Source organism: Hyla sarda, chromosome 6, assembly GCF_029499605.1.
Source record: "Hyla sarda isolate aHylSar1 chromosome 6, aHylSar1.hap1, whole genome shotgun sequence".
In the NCBI taxonomy this organism is placed as follows: Eukaryota; Metazoa; Chordata; class Amphibia; order Anura; family Hylidae; genus Hyla; species Hyla sarda.
The window spans coordinates 198,084,505-198,099,115 of record NC_079194.1 but is presented as its reverse complement, the minus strand read 5'-3'; the positions used below and the strand labels follow the sequence as shown (position 1 = coordinate 198,099,115).

The window sequence follows — 14,611 nt, the reverse complement described above, 5'->3', positions numbered from 1 at the left end:
TGCAGATCCTACTGGACAAGAGGGAGCTGACATTTGGGCATGTATGAGCTTCTACATTCATATCTCTCAGAACCTAGATTCGTAACATGGCTTTTTCACTTAATAGCTAAAGATAAGTGGATGCCAGGTGAGGCTCAACATTTTGTCCCCAGGTACCTTGGTATGAGCCATATAGCATTATAATGAAATGTTTATATGTGTGTTCCCCTTACTTTTAGACTCTGTTGTAGGCAGAAATAAGCTGGATACAAAACCCATAGCTAATGTATAATTTCTCACAATAAAGCAAAACACAAAGAAAATGCTTATCTGATCAACACCAAATCCTGTCAGAAAGTTGACATGTTATTCTAAACAACTTCCTGATGTCACGTTGCATAGTCTCACAGAATAGGAGAGTTAATTATCTTTGACAACTTTGCCAGATAATTTCCCATTTTCCGATACCAAACCAGGGCCCTTCTTCATACTCTCTTGTCACAGTGAATTCATCAAGTAAATCAAGGCCTACGCTAGACTGCCAAAGTGTTCTGGCATCCCAAGGGGGGTTATCTGTTTGAAATATTTCCAACTACCTAATGACAGCAGCACTGACATTAGACATAGTAGGTAACAATTTTTTTTTCTTTTTCTTTTTAACTTCTTTGTTTCTTTTTCAATTCCATCTTCCTACGTGTACAATGCGCAGTCCATATTGTGTAGTTATTCGAGTCAGCTATCACAAACTGCATTAGAGGAAAGCAGCAATTATGTAAAACTAGATCAGTTCTAGGTGTATGAACTCTACAGTCCTAAACACACATGATATCAAGGAACTTGCACATGACCAGAGTCATATAAACATATTGGTGGACCCAGGGCAAATATTTCACAAATGACCCTCTTTTCTCTAATTTTAGACAATGTAATAACCCACACTACATTTTTTCACCTTCATGCCCCATGATGTACTGTTACATCATGGCACGGGGTCTACTAGTGTACCATGACATAATAGTACATCCTAGTGAACAAGCAGGCATTGGAACTGTGTTTAACTGCAATGATCGGGACTGGAGATAACTCCAAACCAAACCATTTAACCCCTTAGGTGCAGCAGTCAAAAACAACTGTAGCATCTAAAGAGTTTGACAGATGAAGACAATTCCCTTTATCAACCAAATGCTACCTTTTGTGCCTTACACAGTAATAGTGATCCTCAAACAATAATTAGCCCCCCCACACACACATAGTAGTTAGCCCCCAATAGTGCCTCCACACAGTAGTTAGCCCCCAATAGTTCCTCCACACAGTAGTTAGCGCCCAATAGTACCACCTTGTTACCAACAGAAATCAGGGACAAGCCGATGGGGAGTGCCCCAATAACTTGTGGTTCAGGCTGCCTACAAGTGATAAGAGGGTCTCTTTAAAGATATACCATATAAGCTTACATAAGATAAAAAATTGCAGTAACCATTCTTTAAATGCAGTAACTATTCTATAAATATTTATAAGTATTTATTATACTCTCCCTTTTAACAGGAAATCTTCAACTAACAAGGCTGACCTCATACTCTATAATGACTTTATTCCACATAGTGTTATTAGGGTATTACAGACCCCATTGGCCTCTCTATTAAGTAATGGACTTTTGCTGTGTTGCTCTCATAGTTTGTGAAAAAATGATATTTGAGGGGAAAAAAATAGAAAGACAGGCTGATCACAGAGGGATCACAAAACATTGATTCATGCTGTAATGCTGCCTTCCAGATCCAAGTTAATAAGATCTGCATTTATCACAGTAAATTATGACTCATTGTTGGGATGAAAAGTGTGAAGTCTGTTTCCTACTTTCCTCCTTGTTAATGGTTACATTTTCTCAGCAGACATTGCTCCCAACACTGTTCCTTCTAAATATTTACAATAAATCTCGCCAAAACCTTGATAGGATTTGACATATTCTGAAAAAATGATGGAATGTTAAAATACATTTCCATTAGTGTTTAATACGACCAGTGCTGGTTTCCATCAGTGATTGAATAAGATTGGGTTTCTTTTAAATGTGACTTAATAGCTTTTCATCACTGCCTGTTATTGGTGATTTAAGTCCAAGCTTGCACGTTGGGAGGACTTATAGCAACCAAATAGCCTTAGACTTGGCTGATAGAAGCCGATTACATACACGCTGTGGTTATTTAATGAATTATTTTTAAAGGGGTTCTTAACATCAAGCCTGAAGTATTGGCACAGTGAATATGACCTTATGATGATATCATATGGGGCCTAAAAACTGATTTTAGCTTATCCATTACTCTTAAAGTTTTGCTAACTCTATTTGGTACTTGAGTGTGTTACATTGTTAGGGTGTGTGTGCAGTTCAAGAGGAGCAACAATGAGATTGGGGAATTTGAAGAGGATCAATCGACCCTTTTATAGGTCTATTTTTACTCAATACTTGTATTCCCCCAAATTAACAATGCTTATTCATCTTCCTTAGAACTCGTCCTTAGAACTCTTAGAAATGTAGGAAATAATTGACAACTGTCATAGTGTATAGGGGAATTCCCCATTTATAAGGAGATTGACATTGTTTAGTTGTCAATTTATTCATACATTTACAGAAGGAATACTAGAGGAAATGAGTCCTAAGTATAGGTGACTTAGATTTTTTTTTATTTAACTAGGGAACTTAAAGAGGTTATCCAGCTGTTGAAAACATATCCCCTATCCACAGTACGGGGCTTGAGACTCCCTACCTTTACTGAACCCTCCAGCCCTTACCTTCTGTGACGTACTCATCTTTGCAGTGACGGCCTGCTCAGCCAATCACGGAGTAAGGCAGGACATCATTGCAGCTGACTGACTGAGCAGGCTGTTATCAGGGAGAGTTGGGCCCTGTTTTGGAGAGAGGGTATACCTTTTTTAATAGTTAGATAACCCTTTTAGCTACTTACTATAAGAGATTGCTGACAGGTCATCTTTAACCGCTTTATTAAGCCATAATTCTCTAAATATTTAATCTAAAGGGCCATATTAGGGTTTGCATTATGCTGGACCATTTGTACTTTGCAATTACACCATTCATTTTACCACTAAATCTACAGTGGTATCAATTCTCGGCCTTTTGGCTAAGATCAAGTGTAGTATCTGTTCTTATCGGTGGTCTAGTCCGAGCCATTGATGTAGGATGGATGCTGCATGGAGGGGGCAGGTGTACCGGGGTGTTCCAGGGCTGGTTCTGAGGAATCTGCTCGATGGCTGCCCAGATGTGACCTGTTTCCCTCCGGGTCACGCCATGAGGCTGAGAGGGTCTAGAGCCGGGGTACTTTAGTGCCTCGGGGAGTGGTGACCCCGAGGTGCCGAAACTCGCTGGGTGTACTGGCTCACTGAGTGGAAGCACTGGCACCATGAACGCTTCACCTTGTGGCACTCACCTCTTGATTCCCGGCCTTCTGGCTAAGATCAGAGAATTGTTTATAGATACGGCTGGATGTCCGGGCAGTATATCTGCGCCCATTCACTTATTTATTTCTTTTTTTTCACTGTGTCACTTTTTGTGTGTCCACAGGATTGTTAGGATGTGGTAGCCCTTCTTGGTATTCGTCCTAGCGGTCTATCGGTGTGTTTGGCCATTAGGTTCCACACCTCCCTGCAAAAACCCTGGGTACTCCTGCATGGGCAGGGTACCAACCTACCAAATTACGGGTCTGCGGGCAGACCCGTACCAAATGCCAAGGGGGATGCTGGGAGAATCTGTTGTCCCTTAGTAGCTTCGGTGAAAAGGGACATCGAACCTGGAATCTCGAAGGTACCTTTTGGTCCAGAAGCGAAGGGTAAGGTTTGTTGGGGGACCTCTCTCCTGTTGGAGAAGGGCTTGTGATAGGCCGCATCCTTTGTGCATGTTTTTTTTTTAGTGTAACACGTTTGCACTTTTTCTTGCACTTTGGGTGATTCGAGAGCACGTTCCTCGGCTCTTAGATTAAAAAATTAAATAAATAAACAAATCTAAAAAATATTTGTGGGGTCAAATTTGGGTAAACAGTACAGTTTTTAGGGGTTTTGTTTTTATACAGAGCATGTTAAAGTAAAATTGACATGTTATCTTTACTATGTAGGTCAATGCAATTACAACAATATATAATTTATATAGGTTTTGTTCTACTTTAGTACTTTTAAAATAATGAAACTAAAAAAAAAATGCTATACAATAGCTATAAATTATTCTATAGGGGTTCAAGTCAGGGTACAGCTGTGTTTTTCTCAGAGTGTTCCCAGGGTGTTCTATGTGTATAGCAAGAGAAACAAAGGTTGTCTGGGGTCATATAGGTATTGCAAGTGGGAAATTTAAGCTTTCAGGGATCATATAGGTATTGTACATGGTAAATGTAGATCGTCAGGGGTTCTATAGGTGTTGAACATGGGAAATGGAGGTAGTCAGGGGTCTACACAGATATAGTAGATGTATGACATCTTCTGGGAACATGGTTATGGAGGTTATCAGGGTAATTAAAGTATTGTACATGGGAAATGAAGGTTGTCTAGGGTCACATGGGCATTGCACATGGGAAAAGGAAGTTATCAGGGGCCATTGAGGTATTGCACATGGGAAATGGAGGTTGTCAGGGATCCTAAAGATGTTGCACATGGGAAATTAACATTGTCCAGGGTCATATAGGTATTGTACATGGGAAATGGAGGTTGTCAGGGGTCCTATAGATGTTGCACATGGGAAATGGAGGTTGTCAGATGTCTATACTGATGTAGTAGATGTATAACATCTTCTACGCTGGCTAGAGTTATAACATTTTATGTATGAACGTTTAGGTTCACTTTAGAGGGGATTCCTCCAGATAGACATTGGTGGAGTATCACTGGGATATACCCCCAATTTCAGAACAGTGATGGTCAAACTGTTGTGAACTCAATCTATAATTTATATAATGTAGCAGCAGTGCTAGGACAGTATTGTGTCACTTTATTCGGCTTAGATTTCAATCTCGTATCTATCTGATATTTTTTTTGTCTAAAACGTTACATTATTTATTTTTAATCAGGTTGAGTCCAAACCTTCTCATCTATTTCCAAATGTTAGAACAAATTGTAAATGTGTACACATAATTTCAATTGACTTGAGAGCGAATTTCCTCCTTAACTAATTTGCACTTGCATATCTTTTAAAGTTAATTGAAATATAGCTGTCTATAAATATAGCTCTGTGTGCTGCTGCACAGCGTACTGCTCAGTAAGTGTCGTAAATCTCACAGGCAAGCGCCATGGAAAACGGATATTGATGTCAGCTCAAAAAAATCAGAAAATTGACATGTTACCATTAATACCCATTAACATGCATCCTGAATCACTATTTACTATCACTCTCGGTCTCCTTTGTTCTTGTTTTTTTTTTAACCAACTTTCAATTTTGGAGAATAAGTTAAGAGAGAATATATGAGAAAAAAGGAATCCATACATACTGACAAGATTGTTCTTAATGCAGTTACTCACCCGAGTATTTTGTGCTTTTGGGCCACTCTAAATAAATGTATACATCTTGTAAATAGCCCGAACATGATCGGCGTACATTCAGCCCATTAAACTAAATTGGCCCACCCCTGTACACCACAGTATTTTTGATCATTGCCTTTTTTCCAAGATTCTGAACTGTTCCCTATAAACCCGGCCTAAAAGAGAGGCTCAGACGCTACAGCAAGCTCAAAACTTTGCCAAAGTGACTGCAGGTATAGGTTTACAAGCAGATGCATAGCTTTTAGCTTCTGGGCCCGAATGCAAAATCTGTAATCATGTGCCATTCATACTACTGATGTCTTCTTATGTTCCCCCTTCGTCACAGGGTCTATGGACAACAGAGTGGAGTGCTATTGTGCTTGCTGTTGAACTCTCAAAGATCAAGAGAAGCTACATATAAATCCAGCAGATCATGGAACACAACATTGACTAGACTTATGGTTACACTTCCAGTCAAGATCTTTATATTGATACAACTACTGTACCAACCTGACTATTATATCTTAGTTCATGCTAGTTAAACAAACTAAATTTGACACGTGACCCCTCAATATAAAAGGCCATTTTTTTTTACATATGCTTCTTATCTAATGATCAATCACGTTTTCTCTCCAGATACCTGAACCACCACTGCAGTAGCCCTTAAGCAGAGATTGTATGTTGCATGCACAGTAACATTAGTTTTCTTGTCTATGAGCCAAAGATAAGATGGCTCTACTATTGAGAGCAAGAATAGAATTCTAAAGAATTCGAGAATTTTGGCTACTTCTGTGAGGCTATGTTTTTTTTTTTCTTGACGTCCCAAGCAAAGTACACTTAGATATGATCTTAAGATACATTTTTATGGCAGACGGATTAGAATAATAGAGACAAAAGTAATCTTCTCGAAGCTACTTCTTGCCGAGCTCATGTAACAGAGCTTCTTTGTAGCAATCTATATATACAGCTGTGTCTACTGGATTGTGCCCAAGGGGTTGTACATCATAGTTTACTAAATTTTAATCATGCTAATGTTTGCATTTGTGTAGAGTTCACATGTCCCACAAAGCTCTTAATCCTCAGTTTGCAATGCTAGGCAGAATGCCCAGACTCACTTGGGTCCTCCCTAGCAAATGACACTTTTTCTATTCACTGCTACAGCGAGTAATACATTTATGTATCAGATAAGAGCTCAGCCAGGAGAACTGCCCCCATTAGGCTATAAGCCTCTACCTCAGTAATATTGGTAATTAATTACAAATTAAAATGGACTTTGCTTTTTTGTACTGTGGATCGAGATAGACTGATCATAGTGCTGGAGAGCAACAGAGCAGGTACTGGCTTGCCAATTTAACTCTGTAGCATACATTTAGTTTGGTATCACAGTTTGGTTTCACAGTTATTTTTTCCACAGTTTTTCGATATTTCATACATGAACAACTATGGGGGAAATGGGCTTTTAGACACTCTAAGGCATCTGCTTCTGGTGAGTAATAAGTATAGCCATGTTAGATTTACTTGAGTAAAGATAAGCACAAAATATTGTGCACCCCTAGTGCAGTATTAACCCCTTAAGGACCAAGCCCATTTTCACCTTAAGGACCAGGCCAATTTTATATTTGCGTTGCCATAACTCTTTTATATTTTCATCTACAGACCCATATAAGGGCTTGTTTTTTGCGTGACCAATGGTACTTTTTTACCATAAAATGTACGACGAACCCCCAAAAATATTTTATGAAATTTAAATGAAAACCACAAATGTGCACATTTTGGAGGGTTTCGTTTTCACACTGTACAATTTACGGTAAAAATGACATGTGTTCTTTATTCTGTGGGTCAATACGATTAAAATGATATCCATGGATAGATACTTTTATATTTTTGTACAGCTTAAAAAAAATCTAAAACTTTTTGTACAAAATCAATCATCTAAAATCGCCCTATTTTGACCAGCTATAAATTTTTCATTTTTCCGTATATAGTGTGCTCATTTTTTGTGCCGTCATCTGTACTTTCTATCGATAGCACATTTGCATATATAAAACTTTTATATCATTTTTTATAAATTTTTTGGGGAATAAAATGTGACATTTTTTTTACTTTTTATTTTTAACTCTTTTTTACATTTTTTTTTTTTACACTTTTTATGTCCCCATAGGGGACTATCTATAGCAATCATATGATTGCTAATACTGTTCAGTGCTATGCATAGGACATAGCACTGATCAGTATTATCGGCTATCTCCTGCTCTGGTCTGCTCGATCTCAGACCAGAGTAGGAGATGCCGGGAGATGGACGGAGGCAGGTGAGGGGACCTCCGTCCACCATTACAGATGATCGGATCACCGCGGCAGCGCTGCGGGCGATCCGATCATCTATTTTAACATGGTAATTGCCGCAGATGCCGTTATCTGAACTGGTCATCTGAGGGGTTAATGGCGGACATCTGCGCGATCGCGGATGTTGGCCATTACTGGCTGGTCCCCGGTTGCTGATAGCAGCTGGAACCTGCCGTGTATGACGCAAACACCGCTCCGATACTCGCGGTCAAACACAGGACGTAAATGTAAGTCCTGGTGTGCGAAGCAAACCCAAACTAGGACATACTTTTACGTCTGTGGTCGTTAAGGGGTTAAGAACAAGATGTATGTTCTTACTGGTTAACATTGACCTGTGGGCGCAACACCAATGTAAACCTTTGGAATCAATGTTGTGTTAGCTGCCTCCGATCCCTTCGATTCTTATTCCTACAGAGAGGTTTCAAGTACAGTAAAATATTTCATGTTAGATTCACTTGGCCCATACTATGGATTTTTGTTGTGTTTCAACTTCTACTCACCAGCAATTTATTATGGGAATTCTGAAGCACAAGGTGCCCAGTCGGTATGGGGGTCTCTTTTCATTTCAAAAGCAGTCCTACTATCAGACTAAATATAAAGTACTGAGCTATTTAGTAACATGGCTTACTGGATCATTTTAGAGACATTTAGGAACAAAGGAATCCATCCTGTTCTCGTACAGGTTTAAATGATCAACAATTTAAGGTTTATTGTAAGGCAAAGCCAACAGCAGAGATTTGTCATCAATATCCAATGCCATTATTTTTCAGGCCTGTAACTAGACTGCTGTAACTAGACTTGGCAGATAAATTCAGCTTACTACCGTCAAAGTTTATTGTAGAATTCGGGTTACTGTATACAGGATTCACAATGTTAACAAGTTATCAAAAAACTGTAATCTAAAACAATAACATGTCATGCTTTCAATGAGGTGTAGGATCTCTGCTCTGCAGTTACGTGATATAACCTAAGGTAGACTTATCCAGTCATTTGCCAACTTTACTACTTATTGGTTGAGTCTACAAGAAAAAACAGATTAAACCACATAGCACATAATATGTCCCAGCTTTAATATCATCAGAGTTGCCAACTAAAGATGTTACTATGTTCTAGTATAACATTTACTTAATATTAACCAGAGTGAACTGAGGCGGCTCTGTAAAACTTTGAAAAACAAGAAAGCACCATAGACTTTTGCCAGTATAATGAAATGAAGCACATTGGGAATTTTAGGTCCATTTAGCCCTTACAGGCTTTTATAGTAAAAATCTGGCACTCCATGGCAGGGATCTCAAACTGGGGGCCCTCCAGATGTTGAAAAACTTCAACTCCCAGCATGCCTGGACATGTCCGGACAACAGTTGGCTGCAGCTAACAGCTGTCTGGGCATGCATGGATTTGAAGTTTTGCAACATCTGGATGGCCACCAGTTTGAGACCCCTGCTCTATGGTAACTAAGGAATCAATGGAAATTTAAGATTTTGGTTAAAAAGTAATAAACCTATATATAGTTTATTATTGGGGACAAGATGAGATTTTATTTTCATTTTTATGTCACTTTTCTTATATATTTTTTAATATTCTCGTTTTCACAATGGCCACTAGTGCACACATCTAGGCTGAAAATGCATGTTTTCTTCAGCTCACTTGTTAGCTTTGCTGTGTAGACTGGGACAACTTCAGCAGAGTAATACCTTGATCAATAAAGGACTAGGAATTTAATTGAAGGTGACAACTTTATTAAAACGCTGGAGATGTAAATAGAACAGTAATGCTGTAACCATTATATCTACATTGATAGAGCTTTGTATGGAACTACTTTGTTTTCTGGACAAGGGGCTGTATTAAATCCCTTTCTGTATATTTTATTTGCTAGTTAACTTCCATATATTTTAGCTACCATAAAGCACGCGCACGCACAAACACACACTCACTGTGACACTAAATATATAGACTACATAAGATGAAAGTGTGTGTCTGCCTGCCCCCATGGAAGCTCCTCACAATACTGGTGCTTGTGATATTCACCAATGTACTAGATAGTAGTATGTAATATGAACCCTAAAACACAAGGCTATGTCAAGAAGCTCTTAAGGGCAAATTGCTTATCTTGTTTTAGAAAAGGTCAATTATTTTATAGCCATATCCTTTAATGAGGGTATGTATGTTTTAGATCACATAGGCTGTCTTCACCCTGATGGCATGTATTCTATTTTTAAGGGATCTGGAACATACATAACATAATGGTTCTGTTTTGACAAGTTCATTTGATGATGGCATGTCAAAACAATGGAGACCTGACAGAACAGATGGATGGGGTTTACAGGAAACACATGCATACAAATGTAGCAGCATTCATTTAATAGTTTATCAATATGAATACAAACATGCTGTATACTGCACATATAAATGAGATTCATTATGTTTTTATTCAGACCTACAGGCTTACTGGGGATTATTTACAATACATTTGAGGGTTTAGTAGCTGGAAAATAGTGGAAGAAATTCCAGAGAAAACAAAAGACCCATTTAGGACATGGGAGGACTGAGCTCGGGGCAGCCCAGAGAGAGGGCAGAAGGAACAATAAGGAGAGAACTGTGGGAATGCTGTGGGTAGAAGCCCTTATGTTGGTCAAGAGTGGCTAAAGGTCTTCCACAGGAACTCCCATACTCTGGCACAATGACAAGGGTTTGCATGTAGGTTGGATGGTATATTTGGTCCCCCACGGGACTCCTTGTGTGAGTGAATCCCGCATTATGGTGTTTGGTTCTCCTTAGTGGTGAAGTGCAAAAAAAGCCAGAGAAAAGATAGAACTTTCGTCTGCCTTACCAGAACAACTCACAGTTCACTGGTAAGTAGAAGAAAATCCTCCAAAATGGAGGCACCATTATAGAATGTGAGTTCAGACAGACTTAGCCTCAGCTGGAGCAGGGTTACTTTACTCTTTACTCTTAGCTCTTCCTACTAGTCCTATTGTTTTCTCCCTGTGTCAGGTTATAAATTGCTTGGCAGTATTAGTCTTGCACCAGGCAGTAGTGGACTCCTCTTACAACCTCTCACAGGGATGTTGGAAAAGCATTCCTCTCAGTGGAGAGGCTTCCATAAACTTGATCTAGCTCTCACCAGGGAGGCTGGGTGAGAGCAAGCTTCTCCTACACTACTGAAAAAGTTCAGCTGTGTGTGTTTGTGTGTGTATTACCCTTAAAATAGCTCTCAGCTTTGCCTGCCACATACAATTACAATTTTATTGGCATAACAGTAAAAAAAAAACTATGGATTCCAGTGGGACATTGCATTCTGAAGGCCACTTTACATCCATAAAAATACAATTTTCTCCTGATATTATGTGAATATACCAAAAATATTTAATATGGGAATAATTATATTATTTGGTAACAGCTAACATAAGAGTATAAAGGTATTTATAATGGTGAAGTATACCTTCTTGGAGATCCATAATTTTCCAACACATGTATTTATGTAGGCCTATTTATATTAAAATAACACAATTTACTGATCATTCAGAATGCAGCTCTGAAACTCACCAGATTCTAATAGCTTTGTGACTGACAGTAATGTAGAGGTAAAGTGCAGTCCAGAATTCCATACTGAATGCTGCATCAGTAGTGTTCATCCTGGAATTGACAGCATTAAAGTAAAAAGGTTTAAAGTATTGAAGGATGAGCAACATGATACAAAGTACTTTGGAGACAATAGTTTTTAATTGCATACAATCCATAAATTACTATTTCCTCTCATTATTATGGCGGCCATTTGTACTAAATGATTTTTTTCGAGAGGATTTTGGAACAGAAATCCTTTCTATTGAACCATAAGACTCACTGGCTGCACAGAATAGCAAAAGAGTACAACTTTATTTCTGAAGAAAAATAATATATAGGCTTGTAGTTTCTAAATATCCATACAGTACCCACAGCTATATCTATCTATCTATCTATATATATATATATATATATATATATATATATATATATATATATATACATATATTGTATTAGGAAAGCTGTCAGACCCTTTCAGTTTTTTCATTTTGCTATATTGGGGACTTGTCCCTGAGTCCCTGTGTTATCTTGTCTGCGTGCTTAGGGTCATTGGGGGAGCGGGCAGGGATTTATCAAGACATTCAGAAAGCTTTTTAAATGGCTTTTTTCTCTATGCTGCACAAAATGCCGCTCAATGGGTCCGTGCAACTTTTTGTGCGACAATTGCTTTAGAAATGTTTCCATGATTTTTACCCATTCAGAGCGCTTTGTGCAGTGGTCACTGATTTACTAAGTGCGAATATCGCAAAATTGTTGCACGATCCCAGAAATAGCGGTTTCTCAGGTCAATTCAGGCCTGCCCTATATTTTCTGAGCGACTTTGGAGTCAGGGTATATGTGACTTTTCACACAAAGGCTGCACGTCCGCACAAAATCTGCAACTTTTTTAGAAGTTTCATCAGCGAAATTTATCAAAATCTGTGCGCCGTTTCATAAATTTGGCGCACGTCCACAACCACCACCACAACATTTGTGCTCTAAAACAGTTAAGAATTTACACCACTCTTTGTAACTGTATACAGAGAGATTGGAGTTATAACACCACCTTAAGTATAAACATATAAATCTTTATTGAAATGTTTTACATAAAAAACATATGGATGCAAAAAAGTGAAGTATTGCAATAGAAATCCTACACAAGAATATCTGTCACAGAGTAAGAATAATACATACAAATGAGTACATGAAAAATGTCCACACACTATATATAGCAATCTATGGAATAAAGCAGTTTAGCCACTGTGGGCTATCCATACAAATGCTGCATAATAATGTATCAAGATTAACTAATAATAAAACCTAGAGCTGGTGTATAGCCAGGTCTAGGAATACATAGTGAAATACAATGATATTGGGGACAACATATCTAAGTACCCTCAGTCGCAGAGTTTGCTATCCCACATGGGTAGGTTACACATTGACTTTTATTGAGTACTTAGATATGTTGTCCCCAATATTATTGTATTTCACTATGTATTCCTAGACCTGGCTATACACCAGCTCTAGGTTTTATTATTAGTTAATCTTGATACATTATTATGCAGCATTTGTATGGATAGCCCACAGTGGCTAAACTGCTCTATTCCATAGATTGCTATATAGAGTGTGTGGACATTTTTCATGTACTCATTTGTATGTACTATTCTTACTCTGCGACAGATATTCTTGTGTTGGATTTCTATTGCAATACTTCACTTTTTTGCATCCATATGTTTTTTATGTAAAACATTTCAATAAAGATTTATATGTTTATACTTAAGGTGGTGTTATAACTCCAATCTCTCTGTATACATATATTTATGGAGTTCCCCTGTCCTCAACAGGATTAGTACACACTCTACTATGGGTGTCATTGGGGCACATGGGAGTGTATGGTGCATTTTTTTAGGACTTTGGTGTTCCCTCTTTGTAAATGCCCCCCCAGTGTCCTGTTTGAAGGTAAACCTTTGGTTTTCATTAAGAATGTCTCTGTTCCCTTCAACTTTCCCTCATCCCTTATCAGTCTCACTGTCCCACTACCATGCTTTACTGTAGGAATGGTATTGGCAAGTGATATTGAGCAGTGCCTGCTTTCCTCCAGACATGATTCTTATGAATTGAGGCCAAAAAGTTAAAGCGCAACTGTGATGAAATCTGGATGCAATAATCTGCACACAGCCTTTGTACTGTGTGCAGGTGGTGGGTATAGCAATGTTTTTACCTGATATTTGTAGGCTTTCATGACCCCAAAAAATACTTTTGATCAAAGCGACTGATGGTCAGATAGGTGTGGCGTGAGGAAAGCGATGCCCCGCCGCCACGCCCACTCCCTGTATGTCAGTGCTAGGACCGCTGTATGATTGACACACAGGTCCCAGCACATGTGCCCTTCAGTTCTCCTTTTTTGGCTGGTTATTATCTTCTTTCTTCTCTCTGGTGGAGGTGCATATGCAAACAGGACTGTGCCCAATACTAGGGGAACAAAGGAAGCGCATTCTCTGCACATAGAACTGCGCAAGTGCACTGAGGAGGAAGACGGCGACGGGAGCGAGCGCTCGCTGGGGGAGCACACATTAGATGAGCTGAAGGGCGCATGTGCTGGGACCTGTGTGTCAATCATACAGCGGTCCCAGCGCTGACATACAGCGGGTGGGCTTGGCGGCAGCGGGGCATTTCTTACCTCGCGCCACGCCTATGCGACCATCAGTGGCTTTGATCAAAAGCATTTTTTGGGGTCATGAAAGCCTGCAATTTTAGGTAAAAACATTGCTATGGACACCACCTGCACACAGTACAAAGGCTGTGTGCAGGTTATTGCACCCAGATTTCATGACATTTGCACTTTAAATCTTGGTTTCATCAGACCAGAGAATCTTGTTTCTCGCAGACTAAGAATCCTTTGAATGCTGTTTTTTTTTTTTCAAACTCCAGTGGAGCTGTTATGTGTTTCCTCATGTGAGGAGAGGAATCTTTCTGAACATTGGTGGAGAACCCAGATTGGTGGAATGTTGCAGTCCATTGGGCTCTTGATGACCTCTCTTACCAAAGCCCTTCTCCTTTCTTATTTAGCTTGGTTGGGGCAGCCAGCTCTAGAAGGGGTCCTGGTTGTTTCAATCTTCTTCTATTTAAAGGGGTACTCCAGCGGTAAGACATCTTATCCCCTATCCAAAAGATAGGGAATAAGAAGCCTGATCGTGGCGGTCCCACCGATGGGGACCCCCGTGATCTTCCACCTGCATCCCGT

At 39.2% G+C, this 14,611-nt stretch overlaps 1 pseudogene; it reads left to right on the top strand.

Moving 5' to 3' along the window:
- Positions 1-3,087: 3,087 nt before the first annotated feature.
- Positions 3,088-3,158, top strand: LOC130277944 (U2 spliceosomal RNA; annotated as a pseudogene).
- The last annotated feature ends 11,453 nt before the right edge of the window (positions 3,159-14,611 follow it).